General features: G+C 45.1%; 1 long non-coding RNA gene across 1 annotated transcript in view; it reads right to left on the bottom strand.

The window, feature by feature from the left end:
- Positions 1 to 17292, bottom strand: part of LOC142574228 (uncharacterized) — a 55834-nt gene extending 38542 nt beyond the window's left edge. Inside the window, exon 1 of the long non-coding RNA XR_012826460.1 lies at positions 17093 to 17292. This is a non-coding gene — a long non-coding RNA (uncharacterized LOC142574228). The remainder of the gene's footprint in view (positions 1 to 17092) is intronic.
- Between the last annotated feature and the right edge of the window lie 2663 nt (positions 17293 to 19955).

Below are 19955 nucleotides of genomic sequence, written 5' to 3' on the forward strand. Positions count from 1 at the left end.
ACGCTTGTCACTTATCATCAATTCAACATATACAAAATCAGTCAATACGCATTATCGCTTCTAGCTCCATGCAATCCAATGCCTCTTGATTACTTCGCGCGTATAATATCTTGCCTATTAATAAGTTGTTCCAGTTTAACATACTCGTCTTACTCCACAAGTTGCTTCAATATAACCTCACGTTTCCGTTCATTGCAACTGACCTTTTGCTGAATAAAAGTATAGCCATATTTGCGGCTAACAACAATTTCTTTTACCCATGGTTCATACCAATTACGGCAAAAAAACATCTTCCTTCACTGAAATTTCTCTTTGGAATGAATTACCATCAACCATAAAATCCTGTACTTCTCTTGCAATTTTTAAAAATCACCTTAAGCATCATTTCCTGCGATAACTTAACTACGATCTGGCGGTGTACCTTTTACTTTTATCTCACATGTCATTTCTTGTATTTCATCCATGCTTTTTTCCGACTTTCTTTTATAACGTGCGTTTTCGTGTTTGATTGTAAATGACATGTCTAATGATGTATTTGATCTGTAGATATTGTTTAAATACGCTAATTTGCTGACTATTGATATCACGATCAATGCTGTTATTATTAACCGAGGGTCCCACTACAGTTTTGTCACTTTGGGACCCTCGTCTGTATATTTGTCATGTAATTACCTATTTTTTTGGAATCAATAAATCTGAATCTGAATCTGAAGAACTTGCCGTGGGTGCGGGATGATCCCACAACCTTGGCATGCGAAGAATGTGAGATCGTTCCCCACCCGCGGCAAGTTGTTCTTCCATACACTTTCATTCCCATTAATTTATTGTTTCTTTACTTAATTTATTAAGCACAAGTAGTTTCCGCTATGTTGTCCTTGGTGTCAGTGTTTGTTGGCTTCTTATGATATAAACTCATGTGAGTACTGCAAAGAGCCGTCAGTTACCGTAAAATTGGTCCCGTCGTATATGCTTCTACTGAACATGGGACGCGGCTGAGGGCGAGAAGAGGGAATGCGGGTGGCATATCGACGTGACGTTGTCATATCATCATCATCATCATCAGCCTAGTTACGCCCACTGCAGGGCAAAGGCCTCTCCCATACTTCTCCAACAGCCCCGGTCATGTACTAATTGTGGCCATGCCGTCCCTGCAAACTTCTTAATCTCATCCGCCCACCTAACTTTCTGCCGCCCCCTGCTACGCTTCCCTTCCCTTGGAATCCAGTCCGTAACCCTTAATGACCAACGGTTATCTTCCCTCCTCATTACATGTCCTGCCCATGACCATTTCTTTTTCTTGATTTCAACTAAGATGTCATTAACTCGCGTTTGTTCCCTCACCCAATCTGCTCTTTTCTTATCCCTTAACGTTACACCTATCATTCTTCTTTCCATAGCTCGTTGCGTCGTCCTCAATTTGAGTAGAACCCTTTTCGTAAGCCTCCACGTTTCTGCCCCGTAGGTGAGTACCGGTAAGACACAGCTGTTATATACTTTTCTCTTGAGGGATAATGGCAACCTGCTGTTCATGATCTGAGAATGCCTGCCAAACGCAGCCGAGCCCATTCTTATTCTTCTGATTATTTCCGTCTCATGATCCGGATCCGCAGTCACTACCTGCCCTAAGTAGATGTATTCCCTTACGACTTCCAGTGCCTCGCTGCCTATTGTAAATTGCTGTTCCCTTCCGAGACTGTTAAACATTACTTTAGTTTTCTGCAGATTAATTTTTAGACCCACTCTTCTGCTGTGCCTCTCCAGGTCAGTGAGCATGCATTGCAGTTGGTCCCCTGAGTTACTAAGCAAGGCAATATCATCAGCGAATCGCAAGTTACTAAGGTATTCTCCATTAACTTTTATCCCCATTTCTTCCCAATCCAGGTCTCTGAATACCTCCTGTAAACACGCTGTGAATAGCATTGGAGAGATCGTATCTCCCTGCCTGACGCCTTTCTTTATTGGGATTTTGTTGCTTTCTTTATGGAGGACTATGGTGGCTGTGGAGCCGCTATAGATATCTTTCAGTATTTTTACATAGGGCTCGTCTACACCCTGATTCCGTAATGCCTCCATGACTGCTGAGGTTTCGACAGAATCAAATGCTTTCTCGTAATCAATGAAAGCTATAAATAAGGGTTGGTTATATTCCGCACATTTCTCTATCACCTGATTGATAGTGTGAATATGATCTATTGTTGAGTAGCCTTTACGGAATCCTGCCTGGTCCTTTGCTTGGCAGAAGTCTAAGGCGTTCCTGATTCTATTTGCGATTACCTTAGTAAATAGTTTGTAGGCAATGGACAGTAAGCTGATCGGTCTATAATTTTTCAAGTCTTTGGCATCCCCTTTCTTATGGATTAGGATTATGTTAGAGTTTTTCTAAGATTCCGGTACGCTCGACGTCATGAGGCATTGCGTATACAGGGTGGCCAGTTTCTCTAGAACAATCTGCCCACCATCCTTCAGCAAATCTGCTGTTACCTGATCCTCCCCAGCTGCCTTCCCCCTTTGCACATCTCCCAAAGCTTTCTTTACTTCTTCCGGCGTTACCTGTGGGATTTCGAATTCCTCTAGACTATTTTCTCTTCCATTATCGTCGTGGGTGCCACTGGTACTATATAAATCTCTATAGAAATCCTCAGCCACTTGAACTATCTCATCCATATTAGTAATGATATTGCCGGCTTTGTCTCTTAACGCATACATCTGATTCTTGCCAATTCCTAGTTTCTTCTTCACTGTTTTTAGGCTTCCGCCGTTCCTGAGAGCATGTCCCATTCTATCCATATTATACTTCCTTATGTCTGCTGTCTTACGCTTGTTGATTAACTTCGAAAGTTCTGCCAGTTCTATTCTAGCTGTAGAGTTAGAGGCTTTCATACATTGGCGTTTCTTGATCAGATCTTTCGTCTTCTGCGATAGTTTACTGGTGTCCTGCCTAACGGAGTTACCACCGACTTCCATTGCACACTCCTTAATGATGCCCGTTGTCATATGGTGTTGTCATATGGACGTTGTCATATGGATTTTTCATAGCAATACATGGAAAAGGGTCTTGGAATAAAAGACTACAAATATAGCTTGAAAGAAAGGAAGGAAGGAAAATAATGCAGAGAAAGGCAGGGAGGTTAACCAGAGGTAGTTCCGGTTGGCTACCCTGCGCAGGGGGAAGGGTTAAGAGGGATAAAAAGAGAAAGAGAGTGGAAGGGGGAGATAGAAAAAAAGGGAGACAAGCACGAACAAAGCGCGTACACTACAGAACGGTAGGGGACGGCATTCTTAGAGTCTGTCGCGAAGCCCCGTAGACCGCAAGAACGTTAATAGCGCGAATAAGGCCTTCAACGCGGATGTTCTTTCGGAGCATTGGCCTAAAGCTTTTAGTTCTGAAAGTGGACGATTGTCCAGCTGGTCCAGTACCCTGCAGATCACTTGTCTCTCAGCACTGTATCGCGGGCAGACACAGATAATGTGTGCGAGCGTCTCGTCGATGTTACATGTGTCGCACGTGGGGCTGTTGGCCATTCCTATGAGGAAAGCATAGGCGTTTGTAAACGCAACGCCTAGCCACAGACGGTAAAGCATGGTCTGTTCACGTCGTGGTAATCCAGGCGGGAGGTGCATCCGTATGTCCGGAGACAACGAACGCAACCGACACATGGTGAAAACATTTGAGTCCCACAGGGGCAAAGTGCACTCACGGGACATCAATCGCAGCCCAGCCGCAGCGTCCGTTCGCGAAAGCGGAATGAAGACTCGTTGACCACTGTCATGTGCCGATCGGGCGGCTTCGTCGGCTTGGTCATTCCCGCTGATGTTACAATGTCCTGGAAGCCAATGAAAGATTATGTTGTGTCCCTTATCATAGCTTTGATGATATATGTGCCGAATTTCTGAGGCCAGTTGTTCATTGGGTCCGTGGCGCATTGGGCTTCGTATGCACTGAAGGGCTGCCTTGGAGTCACTGAAGACTGTCCATTGTTGGGGTGGTTTCTGCTTAATGAAATCAAGTGCAGCACGGAGCGCCGCGAGTTCTGCACCCGTCTATGTGGTCACACATGAAGTTCTTAACTTGATTTCCTCAGATTGTGCTGGGATGATGACTGCAGCAGCAGCGCTGTTGAGTTTAACTGAGCCATCTGTGTATACATGTTTCCGGAGTCTGTGCACGTTGTTAATGTGCTCCAAAGTTGCTTGCTTCAAAGCTTGCAATGGCGCTCCAGCTTTCTTTCTGACTCCTGGAATTGTCAGTTGCACTGGCGGCCGGTGCAGACACCACAATGGATCTGACAATCGTGAAGCGGGCGTAAATGCTGACGGCAAGTACGACTGATGTCTTACAATAGTTTTAGCAAAAGTTGAAAGTGGCCTTTTTGCTGGCAAGCAAGCAAGATGGTGTGAGGGAATCCGAGTCAGGTGTCGGATGTGCGCTCTCAGGACATCTGTGTCAATGTAGACTGTCAAAGACGCGTCTCTGGCTATGGCCACTGTCGCAATCGATGACGTTGTTTTGGGAAGACCGAGACAAGTCCTGAGTGCTTGGGCTTGCACGCTCTGGAGTTTGCGAATATTCGTAGAACAAGTATTACCTATTACAGGTAAGCTGTACCGCAGGAAGCCCAAAAACAGTGCTCGATATAGTTGCAACATTGACGGTACTGTTGCGCCCCAGGACTTCCCGCCGAGAAACGCAAGAAGGTCCACAATGGCGGCCAAACGCTTCGTCATGTACGAGATGTGAGGGCTCCAAGACAAGTCTCTATCAATGATGACGCCAAGAAATCGGTGCGATCGTCTATATTGTATGATTTGGTCATTAATCCGCAAAGCATACGGGGACATCGATTTACGAGTAAAACCAACGACTGCACATTTCTCAGTAGAAAGCTCCAGGCCTTGTCTTCTTAGGTATCTTGACACAGCCGTTGAGGCTTTCTGAAGTCGGGCGCGGACTTGTACACGTGTCACGCCTGAAGCCCATATGCAAATGTCGTCTGCATATACGGAGAGCTGTACGGTTTGCGGTAACGAATCAGCGAGACCAACGAGCACCAGGTTGAAAAGGGTAGGGCTGAGTACTCCGCCTTGCGGTACACCACGACTGGTATAGCTAGATGGCGTTGGTCCGTCTTCAGTCAAAATAAAGAAAGATCTTCCATGCAAATAGTTGCATATCCAACGAAAGGTGCGTCCACCAATTCCTACAGCTTCTAAGGCGTCCAGAATTGCCTGATGATCTACATTGTCGTACGCACCTTTAACATCAAGGAATAGGGCCGCAGTGATTCGTTTCAGATGTTTCTGGTGTTGTACGTATGTTACCAGGTCGATAACGCTATCTATTGACGAGCGGCCACGTCGAAAACCAGCCATTACCTCTGGATAGACGTTGTAGAATTCCAAGTACCATTCTAGCCGTGCAAGTATCATTCTTTCCATTACCTTGCCGACACAGCTGGCCAGTGCTATTGGACGGTAAGATGATAATTCCAACGGGGATTTGCCAGCCTTGAGGAGTGGAACAAGCCGGCTGGATTTCCACGTTGTAGGGACCAAGCCGTCACGCCATGATGCGTTGTATAGGCCAAGAAGGGCATCTCTGGCCTCTTGACCAAGGTTTACAAGCGCAGAGTATGTGATGCCATCGTGTCCTGGTGACGAAGATCGCCTGCAACCAGCAAGTGCGGCCTCCAGTTCTTCGATGGAGAAAATAGCGTCCACACGAGGATCCCGGGAGCAAGGGGGCACAATGGGAATAGGTGCGCAAGGTGAATACGTGAGCGCCGGACCCGCGATCCTTGCGCAGTAATCTTCGGCTACCTCGACTTCTCGGCGTCCTTGATGTAGGGCTAGAGACTTAAATGGACGACGCTGTTGAGGAGCTGTTCGAAGACCACGGATTGTTCTCCAGACAACCGACAGAGGTTTACGTGGGTCGAGAGACTCACAAAACGACTTCCAGCGGTGATTGTGGAGTACAGCAAGGCGACGCTGAATTTTCTTTTGAATGCGTCTGGCCTCTCTAAGGTCGTAGAGTGATTTAGTCCGTCGGTACCGTCGCTCCGCTCGCCGGCAGATTGCACGGAGGCTCTGTATTTCCGAATCAAAATCTGTGTATTTCTCTAATGGCCGAAATGAGCGCATAGAATCCTGCATAGCCTTGGCGATCTCAAATTCTAGTGTGGACGAAATGCCTTCGTGGCATGCGTCTTCCATAAGGGATTTAAACACGGGCCAATCTATTGTTTGTTTAAAATTTGATGGAACGGATTTGGTGAGGCCTTTTATCTTCAGGTAGGTAGGAATGTGGTCGCTTCCGTGGGTTTCTATATCTGCGAACCAATGGACGCAGCGAGTGAGGCATCGCGAAACAAATGCTAAGTCTAAACAACTACTGTATGTCCGGCCGCGCAGAAACGTGGGACTGCCATCATTTAGACAACAAAGTTCATGGTCGCAAGCAAAGGACACGAGGTTTCTTCCTTTCGAATTTATCTTGTTGCTTCCCCAAAGTGAATGATGCGCGTTGAAGTCCCCAAAAACAATCCATGGACCAGGTGTCGCATCTATAATGTCACTCAGTCTCTGCCTATCAAAACGACTTGATGGAGAAAGGTAAGCGCCCACTGAAGTAAACGCAAGGTTTTGTTGTTTCGCGGTCAAACACACATACTGATTAATGTCATGTGGCCGCACTGGATGAACAACATAAGTCAATTCACACCGTATGTAGATGGTCACTTTGCTAATCTCAGTACAAGTCGATGACATATGAGGTTCATAGCCTGAGATCCGAACGGGTGTCTGTAGCTTCGGTTCACAGACGACAACAATGGGGAATCGATTGGTGAAAACGTAATGGCGAAAATCACTGCGGGATTTCAGGCCACGGGCATTCCATTGCATAATAGATGCTTCCTTGACTTGTCTGAAGAACGGCTGACGCGGTAGAGCCATTGTGCTTGCTACTCGAGGCTCGCAAGAACCGGATCCAGGCCGTCCAGCACTTGTAGTGCACCTCGAGCAGATGGCGTCTGCATGTCGTTTAACAACACGCGAATGACATTCATTAGAGATCTGATTATGGCGATTACTTGCTTTTCTTGACCTCGCACGTGATCTGTACGCTCATTGGGTCGTCGGTAGTCCACCGTCGACCTTTGTTGGGCTGGAGGACTTAATGTCGGAAGTGTAGGCCAGTCGTTTGCAGTAAAGGTATTCACTGCGTCATCAGAAACCGTGTTGTTAGTGTGGGTGAGCGCCTTGGGAGCACCAGCCTCAGGAAGTATTGGCTGTCTCGCGACGGTATCAGCATTTCTTGTAGACGAGGATCGTCTACGGTGACGGCGGACACTACGCCGTCGTACTTTGGCGGCGGCCGCTCTGTGAGTTGAGTTGTCTCTCACCATTTGTTTGAGGACTTTCCGCTCTGTCTTGTGTCTCGGGCAGTCTTTGGACGATGCTTCATGGGGACCGGAGCAATTGGCACATTTGAAGTGAGTCGCACGGCAAGCATCTGCACTGTGCTGCTCAGAGCATCTCGCGCACACGGTCGAATTTTTGCATATGCCGCTGACATGCCCGATCTTCAAACAATTACGACACTGAAGTGGTCTTGGAATGAACGGTCGCACTGGATGACGAAAAAATCCAACTTTCACGTGGGACGGCAAGCTACCTCCCTTGAAAGTTATCCTCACACAGCGTGAATCTCCTAGGCGACGGATTTCAATAATAGGAACATCTGCTGTGGCGGGTTTGACCAAAATAGGCAGATCGTTGTCGTCGATTGACTCATCGACATCATAAATCACACCTGATATAGTATTGCTGTCCTGTGGTATTATGGTGCAAACATTTATCTTGCCCAGCATTTTCACTGTACTCAAGATATCCAATGCGGCTCTGTTCTTGACATCAACCGCGAGAATGTTCTTACGGGTGTTAACTCTCATATCCGTGATCTCATTTGGAACAACAGCCTCTAGTGTTACAGATACGGCTTGCCTGTTTAGCCGATTCAGGCCAACGCACACCCGTGCTTCGACGGAACATATAAAAGTTCAATAATTTAGCATTGTAGTCTGCTTTAAAATCTGTAATTTTTATTTTGCGTTCGACCTTACATTTCAGCAAAATACAATTTTATTCAATGGGAAGCCCATATGAAATCAACGCAATAACTGTAAATTAAACTACAATGGTTACATGGTAACCACTTTTCAGTAATAATGAGTGAGTGTGCAATGATAGGTCCATATTATTTCAGCTATTTTGTTGATTGCACAAGACATCAACAGAATTTTCACTAGAGTCCAATAACCATTTTCCTGTGGGCTAGCATTATCTTTGACGACGCTACGTAGAATACCAGCCCGGCGACCGTGTTTAGTCTTTGAATCACTGCTACGGCGCTATTTGTGACCGAACAAATCCATCCCACGTATTCGCATACTGGAATATGAGGTTGCGACAGACGGCATACCGAAATCACAGCGGAAACGCGCATGACCCGAAGGTGTCCACGTGGTGCGTTTTAGTCCTTTCTACGCCCGGTGAAGAACTTAGGGACTTTGTTTCTTTGTTGTGCTGTTTCATCTTTCGTATTCATTCTTTTCTTTCCGTTTGAGTGTTTGTTTGCAGCTTCGGGACGACGCCTTTTAAGAGGGTGGGGGGGAGGAATGAGACGTGCGCTTGTTTATCTTTCTCCATTGACCGCTGTTCACCGGCTAACAAATGGTAAACGTTATCGCTGAGCCCAAGACGCGCCTGCCTGATTTGGTACTTACGCGAATGTTATGCTTCATTCAATCTGTTGTGTAAGTCCTCGCCGAACCTTCTATTAACATATTGCATTCACGACGCGAATTATGTACTACTTTCTGGAAACCACGCGGGCACCAGCAATTACATTAGAACCTTCGAGGAGTGATATATAAAAGCCGACAGAATGGACCCGCTGATCAGATTTTGACGATCTCCGGCTGTGTTCGCCGCCAACGTTGGACTTTCAGTGTAACTTGCGTTTGTGGGCACAGGGTCGTACATAAAAAGTTAGTTAATCAATTGACATTTTTGTTGCTCTGTTTTTTCACCGTCGCTTCTACGTAACAATATGGTGTAGTCAAAATCTCGCATTGTGAATTGACACGTGGTCGCAGTTGTCGGAAACAACTCTCAATGTAGGGCGACCCCGCCCCTCTATCGATCAACACATAAATCATGAGGCGAAGGCCCCCATCTTAGACAATGGGCGTGGAAACATTCGAGACCCAGCCCAAATGTCATGATTAGTGTCGGACCCAACAAAAATATCATTCAGGACCATCGTCACTTGCGTAACGGATTCATTCGCTGGGTTCCAGGGCTTCTCACGCATTCCTAGAAGCAGGAACAAACCGAACGCTCCCATGCTCTTCTGACGACATGCAATGAAAACCAGGATAACTTTTTGAAGAAATTGATCACACAGTAAGAAAGTCGGGTCCACCATCGTTATCCGAAGACTGAAGTTAAGTGGATGCAAATGAAGCATCGGGGCTCAGCAACCCTAAAGAAGTCACGTGCTCAACCCATGGCAGGCAAGGTCATGCTTGCAAGCTTTCTGGTCTAGCAGGATGTAATCTTGATGAATTTTCTAGCAAAGGGTACCATGGTTACAGGGGTGTACTATACTTCACTGTTGCTTAAATTTCTGTAGGCCATCTAAAGCAAGAGACATGGCAAGCTCAATAATGTTGCCCGCGTTCTGCAAGACAATGTCCCACTTCACAATTCGCATGTTACTCAAAAGGAAGCACGCTGCTACGGGTTGGAATTTTTACTGTTTCCACCTTACTCACCCAAGCTAGCAATATTAGACTTCCTCCTTCTTCCAACAATGCAGTACTTCTTGAAGCGCAAGCATTTTTCAGATAATCAGATTCCCATTTTCGATATCACAGCGTGCGTTTTAGAGAAACACGTCGACTTCTATAATCGACGTAATTAAACTTACATCAAAAGATGGCGGAAATTTGGGTCCCTAAGTGGCTCCAATGCAATTTGTTGCTCACAGTCTATAGGAAGTGGATTACGGGCAATTATTAAAAAATACCCCCTGTATTTCCCCAAGTTGGGGTGCTTACCGCATGTTAAGACACGCGTAAATTAACTCGTGGCGTAAATGACATGGTAAAAATTTAGGGCGTAAGAAACGCAAAGAAGGGCACTTCTTTCAGGCCTCTTTCAAACTTACGTTATCTAGTCTGCAAAGTAATGCACGACAGAAAATTACGGTGGCAGCAATGATGGCACTGTCAGTGTATTTGACCATACCACCATTTTACGGACGCTTCGCTGACTGACATTTAAGATAGCAAAGACGCTTGTTTTCATGAGAGGAACACTGAGAATGACTGCTACGCCGAAAGGCCGTGTGGCGAACGACGGAGCGTCGCTATCACTTCAGTGAGCTTAAAGGCAACGCGCAACTGTCGTAAGGCGCCAACAGCGCGCTGACGAGCAGCGCCGCGAACGGTGGCAATGAGAGAATTACTGACAGCTTTGCAAGTTGGTACTGAGTCACAGGAACAACGCAACAACACGGGATATAGGAACAGACGACAAAAGCGCGAACTCCAAACTAGCTTATTTGAGGATAATTTGACACTTAAATACTTCATTGTTACATATCCACTGTAGTTGCTTAGGAGATTTGGTGTGGTGCTGGTAATCATGATGTCGCGGGATCAATCCCGGCCGCGGTGGTCGCATTTCGTTGGGGGCGAAACGCAAAAACGCCCGTGTGCCGTGCATTGGGAGCACGGTAAAGAACTCTAGGTGGTCGAAATTAACACTGAGTCGCTCATCATCATCATCCTGGTCGTGGTACGCGAAATCCTGTCACTAAACTTTCTATCGCGACATGGTCACCGTGGTGGTGAAACTGAGAACCACAAGGTAAAACTGAACGAAAAGAATTTCTATCAGCCCTTGAAAAGGCAGAAGTTACACCATTGTTACGTAACTTCAGTGGACATAGTAACACGTGCTGCACAAGAAGGTAAACTCTTTATCTGAGAATGTGATGGAATGCTGGTGACACATGCGTTACTCATGTTTTTCACATGAAACGCCTCTATGATGTCCCTGCTAGTGTTTTTGTTTGTCAGTGGAAACGATGTGCGTATTCGTTAGCGAAGGGTTACCAAAAAGTTATGCGGTTTTACGTGCCAAAACCACAATCTGATTATGAGGCACGCCGTAGGGGGGGCCTCCGGAAATAATTTGCGCCACCCGGGGATCTTTAACGTGCACCTAAATTTAAGTACACGGGTGCTTTCGCATTGCGCTCCCACTAAAATGCGGTCACCATGGCCGCGATGGCGAAGGGTTACAGCCGCAAGAACTGGAATGATCAACTAAATGTGCGTGGGATGCGTTGCAGAGGGCAAACTCATGCTTCTTAAGTCTAGCGTTAATACCGCTACTGCTTTGGTCCATGAACGCGCGGACACAACTGCGACAAGTTTTCGCAGAACCGAACAAGTTTTTTGCAATTATGTTTAGGAAACTAGCCCAGTATTCAGTCCTTGTCCATTTCTCACAGCTTGGCGCGACAAGAATCGGGAGCGGCGGTCTGTGCACGTGTAACGCCGCCGTCGACGGTGAGTGTGCACACGCCGCTGCGTCGGTATTCGCCATCGATGCAGAGCACACGCAGTCATGAAACCAGACGCAGCAATAGCTGGGAAGCACGAGGAAGGAAAATGTAACCTGGAGGATAAAGACTCAGGCCCTGAGCGTACTGCAAAATGACTAAGAATGCACATGTTCGCGTTTGGTGCAATGCAATCGCCGGAGCTGTTAAAAGTGCAGAGTCGAGGATACGCATACCATAATGAGCTCTAATAAAGGCGAAGGCAGCGGAAGAGAACACCCAACGACGACACGGTTGTTGTGTGCTCTCTTCCCCTGTCTTCCTCTTTATTAGCGGTCAGTTCGACATGCAGTAAACACCAATTAGGCCAAACTCAACTTCTTCCAAAGATAGGCAATTTACATGGAACACAAAGCTTTTCCAAAAGATGGGCTTATTTATTTGTGCTACACCAATTAGACAAGAAAAATGCAGCGTCGTAAATATACGCACCGTTGCCTACTCATCGCGCATATGCAGGCTTTCTGCCCTTCCATCTCGTGAGGTGTCGAAGAAAACGATGTGAATGAATTGGCTATAAGTTTCAGTCCTGTTTTTGTAACTGTTCTTGCCGCAAGAAAACGTAAGATATTCATTCAGGCTTTGTTCCATGTGGTATCTCGGCAACGCGTAGCACAAACAGTGGAACTTTCTCCGCCAAAGAAGGTGGCGGCTGCGCGTGCGTTGGCCGGCCGGTCACATGCGATTACATTGGCGGCCCGCTCCGCATGAAGACGCCACCAGTCAAATTCATCCCACGCCGGGTGCCTATTGCTAGAATTAATTAACAAGGAACTATATCGCCCCACCCCGAAGATTATGACCTTTCGCAAATATCGTCATGACCCTTCGTATCCTGGCCTGCTTGATGTTATTGCTTTATCTTTTTAAGAAAGTAATATAGCATGTACACCAGGCACGTGTGTCGCTTACTTACGGGGGGGGGGGGGCGGGCCCCCCCCCCCACCGACACTAAGCGGCATACCCCCCCCCCCCCCCATCCCGCACCCGCGCGGTCACTCCTGACACACATTCCTAAAGCGCCGCCAAATCAAACTTGAGATTTGACAGCTAATCGGCGGTCAGCATTTTGCGACCTCTTTCACTCCTTTTGGATGGCGGTAGTTATCGGCATCTCTTGGGATGTGAAGGCCAGTTTTATTGTCGATTCGGTGCCCGCGCTAATAACTCGAAATGCGTTCAGTTGTCACCATCTATTATTGCAACGGTCACGCGCATCACTATAGCTTTGTTAGTTCAACCTTCTTCGTTTATACTGATCCAGGGACCAGGAATGGGATTCAGTTCGTAGTCGGCTGGTTGCAGCCAGCCGACTGGTAGTCGGCGGCCAGTCGGCTGGCTGTTGGCAACGCCAGTTGCGTTGCCAACAATACCAATTGCATGCGTGGTTGCTTCAGGCGCAATTTCTGTATGGCATCATCCTCATTAAAACTTATACGGTATAAATCGCTCGTACGTCCAAAGCTGGAATATGCATTCTCGGTGTGGGATGCTCGTCTTGAGTGTATCATTCAAACTTTGGAATCGTTGCAAACTCGCAGCGCAATATTCATACTTCATAACTGCTCTCGTCTGTCTAGTGTGTCCACCATGAAAGTTACTTTGAACTTTTCTCTTTCCTTACGATGAAAAGTGCCTCGTTTATGACTCTGACGCAAAATTTATCATCACTGCCATCTTAAATAAGTCCTTCTATCAGAGCCAGAATTCATTTCACCCCGTAGAGACTGCCTTCAAAAAGTAGGCCTCCCGATATCTTGAACTGACTCATATATTTACTCATTCATTCCTCAGACATGTAACGATTGGAAGGGCCTGCCCACCTGAATTTCCACGATTACCAAGAATAACTTGTTTAAATCTCCTATTGAAGCTATTTTTTTATTTTCAACAATCTGCATTTTGCTGCAACATAGTTACCTGTTGTTTCTGTTTTTCTCTCCTGTGTTCCCGCATTTCTGCGATAATACATTTGTTTTTCATGCATTCCACTCCCTTCTGTAATGCCCACAGGCCTGAAGGTATTTAAATAAATAAATAAATAAATAAATAAATAAATAAATAAATAAATAAATAAACTTTTAATTTTGCTTCATTATTTCCTCGAGTCACGGCTCGCCGCGACACTGGCACATTCTCGGAACCATATACCAGCGATATAGGTTAGAGAAGGTGGAAAATAAAATAACGCGAAACAATGTCCATGATCAAACCCTGCAATAACCGTTAAACCCATAAGGAATATGAATGTGACCGGTTACCTCGTCTGGTTGTTCCCTAATTGTACAGCATTTCTCACGCTAAGTTGGCAACTGGAGAAAAGAGTCGCAAGGAGTTAGGAATTATGCGATCTACTAAGGGAGAGAAACGAAGCAACAGCCAAAGAGGAACGAAAAACGAAAATTAACAAATTCAACCTTTACTTGTGAATCTATTCAAGGATGAACATCTTTTTATATAAAAAGGAAGTAGAGAAAACACCGCCAGAAGTCGTGACGGACTCCATGTGTTTTGAATGGCACTTCTACCGTTATCAGTCTACCGCCTGACGTAGCCACGTCTCTGCTAAGCTTATGTGGGTGTGTTTCTAACCTTCCTCGGTGGGCACAGTACGTCTGGAACCGCAGCGTCCTGCGCTCTACGCGATCGTATGGGACTGGCAGCCATGCATCGTTACGCAACTTCCTAAATAACAATACGAGTGGGTTCTGGCACTTAACTTGGTAGAGCAATGAACGAGGGATCCAAATCAACTGTGATTGTTCGGCAAATATATATTTCTCTGCATTTCTCCAGAGCTAGGAAAAAACTCTACTAGAAATCTTTATTTTACATTTTCGCTTGCTTACTTGTTCTTGGCAGTGTTCTTCCTTCACTTCCTTCCTGCGCGAGTCCATTTGATGTGGTTTCGTTGTTTGTCAAGCAAAGGAGAGGTGTATCTCACAGGCGTATACCAGTGATATACACCTTATTTCATTTCTCTTTTGCGGTTTTACGCGTCTTTATGAAGAACGGTGGGGCATTATTCACATTTAAGCTAGGAAAGGTAACCCCCCCCGCCATCATTTGCACAGAAACGTTACCTTGGGTTGCCGCCCCCCCCCCCCCCCCGAAATAGATATCCTGCGTACGTGCCTAATGTACACTACGATGCCAAAGTACAGCATGACGCTAGAGAGGTCCATATTCATAGAACAGACCAAAATTTTAAAAATTAAATTGTGGGGTTTTACGTGCCAAAACCACTTTCTGATTATGAGGCACGCCGTAGTGGGGGACTCCGGAAATTTCGACCACCTGGGGTTCTTTGACGTGCACCTAAATCTAAGTACACGGGTATTTTCGCATTTCACCCCCATCGAAATGTGGCCGCCGTAGATCAAAATTTTGTACCATGAACTTGAAGCCGCACGGATCCTAGTTTTTTTATACACTTACTGAGATACCTTAATTCCTTGTGTCATTTAGCCACCTGTAAGGGAACGTTGTAATGTCTTCACTCAGAGTGTGTCATACCAGGAACGCTTACGCTTAGCAATATTCATTTGTGTGTTAATTGTCTTGCTGTTTTACTATTGTCCGAAACTTACCATTGCTCCTGCGTGTATTTTCTAAGCTAAATCTCATCCATGCATCTTTCTTGGGCAGCCCAAACCAGCAGTTGAAGATATGAGCTTATGTATTGTCTATTGCAACGTTAGAAAGGTATACTTGAGAAATTGACGACAAGCAGCTGTTGCAACTGTAATACAACTGTAATTACCACTTCTGGACAACCTTATGTTAATTTAGCTGGTCTCTATGTCCAGATTATTATCTGTGAATTGTTTTAACACGTAAGTTTTTCGTTTTGGCAAAACAAATACAAGGTTTGCCCGCAAGGTAAGGCAAAAGGAGGGCGGAAACATCCTCACTGATTCATTTACCTCGCTGGAGCAGCAAAAGTAGCTGTTTAATAATAAAACAAAATACAACTAATCAGACAGAAAAAATCAAGACTATTTACAGGAAAATTTTAAGCCCATTGCAAAGCATCAACTGTGTGCAATTTAGCAATAAATAAACAAATACACCACTGCAAAAATAAGAACACTTTGTTATTAACATAAGTTATAAATTCAGAGTGTAACATTTATAACTTCTTTATTGAAATCAAAGAATTTAAAACTCCCTTAACATTCGTTAAACTTGTTGCCATCGGAAAATAGTATCTTTTGTAATGCATATTTATATTTGTGAATTGTTCTACATTTTATAGCTTCGTCGACAATGTTAGGGTATGTATTGCATAAACACACAGCTTCATATTGGACTGTTTGCGGGCCATATTTTGTCCTTGCTTTCTTCATTGCTATTGAACTGTGATGCCGGCTTTGTCTCTACTAAGGTAACGATTTGAAAATTGTTCAGTGTTGCTGGAGACCTCTTTAAATAGCCGTATGCAGATCTGTGTTTTTTAAGAGTCTCTAATATTAGGAATGTTGTAGCACATCATTATTATAGAAGATTCTATGTATTGTTTCCAGTAGTTAAGCAAACGAACAGTTCGCCGTTGCAGTACTGCCAATTTTTCTATATCCGTTTTATTACATGACATGACCTACTACGTGACCGTGAGAACCATTCCAAATATGAGCATTTAATGTCCCAGTGTTGCGGTATAGCATGATGATGCATGAGCGCAAATTTTAGTAGTTAAAATGACTGAGCTAATTAATTTTTCACCATCGATTTTGCAAATCTGACTTCTTCGTGTGCTAGTATATCCATACAAAACATTTACTTCGTATTTCTATAACCTGTCGTTTCGAGACTTCCTGTTGTTTTAGACAGCTGGCATACTCTCCCTCCTAAGATACATTGACAGATGTCGTGTCGCACAGGCTAAACTTTGTGGAGTCAATACCGCCTTATGCGTTTCGTTCATTCAAGCAGTAAAGTTGTTTTCTACTTTCAGCAAGGGAGCGCTTTATAACATGGTACATTTTCCCATTTTAAGTGGTGATGCTAAATAATGTTAGAATTTTGTCATTGCACGCCACAAAAACTAATTTCCAGAGTAATGACTCGTGCTGACACCTGTTTGTTTATCAGGCAACCCTTGCCCCATTAATAAGAAGGCTGAGCGTAATCTTTGCTGCGGTAGTTGCAAATGTTTTACGTAAGCTTTCTTACAGAAGCGGGGTTCAGAATTATTCGATGGCGAAAAAAATATTCGCTCCTTCTTGGAGGTGTGCCTGTCAGAGACGGATGCGATATTCATAACCTTGCAGAGAGTCGGTTGTTCGTCCCGGCACAAAGTATTTGCGCGAAATGCAAAGTGTTCGTTATCTACATTACATACACTAGCAGAATCATTGAGTAAAGTTAAACCAAGTATGGTTAGTTGCTCACCTCGTATCCAAAAAATGAAGATAACCGAAGGCCAGCACACCCACGCTCCTAGATCTAGCCGCATTGCTTCTTTAGAACTATTGTCTCATGCCACGACGGCGCATAGCTGCGTGACAAGTGTCCTCTGTAGATTTCAACTACAAAAATGCCGCCCTTCGCATGCGCTCACAGCAGTCTCATGTCTATCTTGCCAGTTGGCAGTTCGGAGAAGAATGTCATGCAGTCTTTCTTAACTGATCTCTATTTATTCAGCATCGCAAGACTTTATCGCAATGCACACAATGCAGATTCCACAACTTGTAGCTCAGAGTGATCAATATATTGGCTAATGCTTTCGACATCCGCTAAGTTGCTTGAATTAAACGGGTCACAGCCGCTTCGGGTGATGTAATTGATTGAAAACATTATTGTGTTTTACAGATCCCCGAAATTCTCTAGTTGTCATCTATCCCTGTGGCAGACGACACATGGTGACCCCAATTACCGAGTTGCCAACCCGTCCTGTGGCAGTGAACACACGTTGTCATGATTTACCATGTAGTGCGAATTACCGTGCCGTTCACCACGTACAGGATGACACATGTTAGCGAAATTAGCTGGCGCAATACCTAATTTCTTACGATTGTTCTATTGCGACTGACGCGGTCTGGATACTTTGGGAAGTAATGTTTCTGCAGTTACGCGCAGGATGTAGTTGAGAGATACTAAAGACTTCGGAAAGTGAAGTTATTACATTTCCTCAGTCACAAAATAGCTTCTCTTTTATAATACCGAATGAGAGTTGCAACAGTCATGTGGCCAGTGAAAAATAATAAGCGTGATGTATTTTCCCCGGAACAGGAGTGCGGTGAAAGTTTGATGTTCGCCACGCAGACGAAGGGATATGCGTTGCGGAGCACGTGCATTGAAAGTGACCTAGAGCTTATGTATACCCGAACCTCATTTCTTGTTCTTGAATAAAAGAAGAAACAAAAGCGGCTCCATTCAGTCGGCGGACCCATTTTCGAATCTAGATTAGGTTTTTTAATGTGTTTTCCTTTTGAACCTAAAGCGAAATTTTTTAAAAGACGACCAAGTTGACATGAACATTTTTTATGCACCTTGCATCTCATAACACATAGAGTTAAAAAGATATTAGGCGTATTGAGTAACGCAAGTTTCTTCCTACATTCCTGTATACCGGGATGGTGTACGGCGAACTTGACATTCAGATTAGGGCTACGTATTTATAGTTCCTTCTGTTCATTTAGATAAGTCCATAGCGCCCATAGAGGACAAGAAGGCTAGCTCGAGCTGAACAACAACAACCATCCAGTGATCGCTAGACTGATCATGTGGGAAGATTTTTGTTGCAATCGCAAGAATTTCTTATTTAGTCTTATTGAAAACTACATACGGTGCCTGTAGATGCTCTCATAATGGGTGACACGAGCTTATGACATATTCATTATAGCTGTTCAGGAGCACTTACCGCACTTTCTAGCTAATAGTTTTTTTGCACTTACATCTGCTCACTTTCGGTGGAACCCTCAGTGTCTTTGACTTTCAAGTGTCTTGCTTTCTTGTTGCTCTAACCTTCGTCTCGGCAGCTTTCTTTTCTATTCTTACTGCGGCAACAGCTAAGAACTTGGAACTACGTTTGTTGTTGTCCGCCTTCTCGTCAGTCGTTTGCCCAGCACCGCCATCGTCACTGTTAGGCTACGTCCTTATCATTAGTGTCACCATGCCGTCATGGCCCAATGTTTACCTTTTAAAGCGAACAACTTTCTTTGGCTTTTTTGCCACTTTTTGTGGTCGGTGTTATATGAATGTAGGTTAGTGGTCCGAGGTTGAAACTAATGCATCAATGAGACGGGCAAACGCGATCGCGTTGCGAAGTGTGTTCATTGGCGAACGGGACCTGTGATGGCTCCTTGATAGGAAAGTGCTGCCCAGCAACACTACCACGAGAGATCTGTTCTCTGCGTACTTACGCTATGAAACAGCAAACGCTGCATAAATATCCCCATTGCGGCAGATATACCAGGTGATTAACTTTAGGCTTCACATAATTTTAGACACATTGCCTGTGACAGGAAGGGTAAGTCTTGTTTGAGGTCGAATATTCGAAGAAGCGGACATCTGCTGAAGAAACCAAAACAGATATTCAGCCACTTAGAAAAATATCACTACGTAACTTCTTGCGGCAATTACTTTACAGCACATACAACATTTTACGAATTTGCAGTGCGTATGTATGAAAGAATGAATAAAATTTATTGATAGGAAAGACAGAGAGGTCGACCTGAGCTAGGGCGCTCTAGTCTGCTACTCTGCACTGGGGAAGAGGGAAGGGGAGTGAAAGTATTGGAATGGATGATGATGATAAGAGAAGTGGTGAGTGCTTATGTACATGAGACAGTTGCCTCGCTAGAGCCGCTCGTCGAGCTTGGTGTCCTGCAGAAACTCCAACAATACTTTTGTTGCACGCATTGAAATTGCAGTGTCAGGCCATGGGCCGAGGATAGCTTCCTCCGACAGTAGTTGCCTGCCAACACTGGCTAAGAAACTGTCTAACGTCCGTCGCTCCAGCATGTATGCTGGGCAGTCGCACAGTACGTGTTGCAGTGTTTCGGGCATCTGGCAGTGTACACAATCAGGGCTGTTCAATTGGCCGATGAGGTGTGCGTAGCGACGGGTGAAAGCAACGCCGAGCCGAATCCTGTGTAGCAATGATGTTTTGCTCCGTGTAAGCTTCGGGGGCAAACAGAATTTACCGTCTGGGTCAATCATATGTAGACGTCTGTGAATGTTGTCAGAGTGGGCTCTGTAAGCCTTTGTAAGGTCCTGCATGAGTGCCTTGATCATGGAGTTGGTGTCAGGT

This window comes from Dermacentor variabilis, chromosome 3 (assembly GCF_050947875.1).
Source record: "Dermacentor variabilis isolate Ectoservices chromosome 3, ASM5094787v1, whole genome shotgun sequence".
Lineage (NCBI taxonomy): Eukaryota > Metazoa > Arthropoda > Arachnida > Ixodida > Ixodidae > Dermacentor > Dermacentor variabilis.